Source organism: Penaeus monodon, chromosome 34, assembly GCF_015228065.2.
Source record: "Penaeus monodon isolate SGIC_2016 chromosome 34, NSTDA_Pmon_1, whole genome shotgun sequence".
NCBI classification, from domain to species: Eukaryota; Metazoa; Arthropoda; class Malacostraca; order Decapoda; family Penaeidae; genus Penaeus; species Penaeus monodon.
Window position 1 is genome coordinate 32,491,116 of NC_051419.1, and position 444 is coordinate 32,491,559.

Sequence of the window (444 nt, forward strand, 5' to 3'; positions counted from 1 at the left end):
TATTTCCATATGTCCCTTTTCAAGTGGCACATGGCATGCTACGTGCTACTTGTTCCCTTGGTGTGAAAGCGTCCTTAAAGGGGTAGAAGAAATCCTATGAATTAGACCAATTGTATCCGCATTTTAAGGGCCCTTGAATCTCCTTGAAAAATGGGTGCATTCCACAAAGGGGCACAATTCCAGGTTTATAGCTCAGTAAAGGGGTTTAACTTGCGAATACATTTAATTCTAAAATTCGATCTTGCTGTCTTTGAGCATGGTAGATGGAAGGTTTCTTGATAACCCAACAAAAAAAAAAAGTTATGAAGATCTAAACTTGACGTCTCATAACAATCACAACCCTGAAAGACACACCCGGAAGGTCATATCTCAAAAAACGTTCATTATTTTTCCAAGATTCTAGTTCTGCTCTTGAGGGATATCGCACAACACAGTAGTATGTGA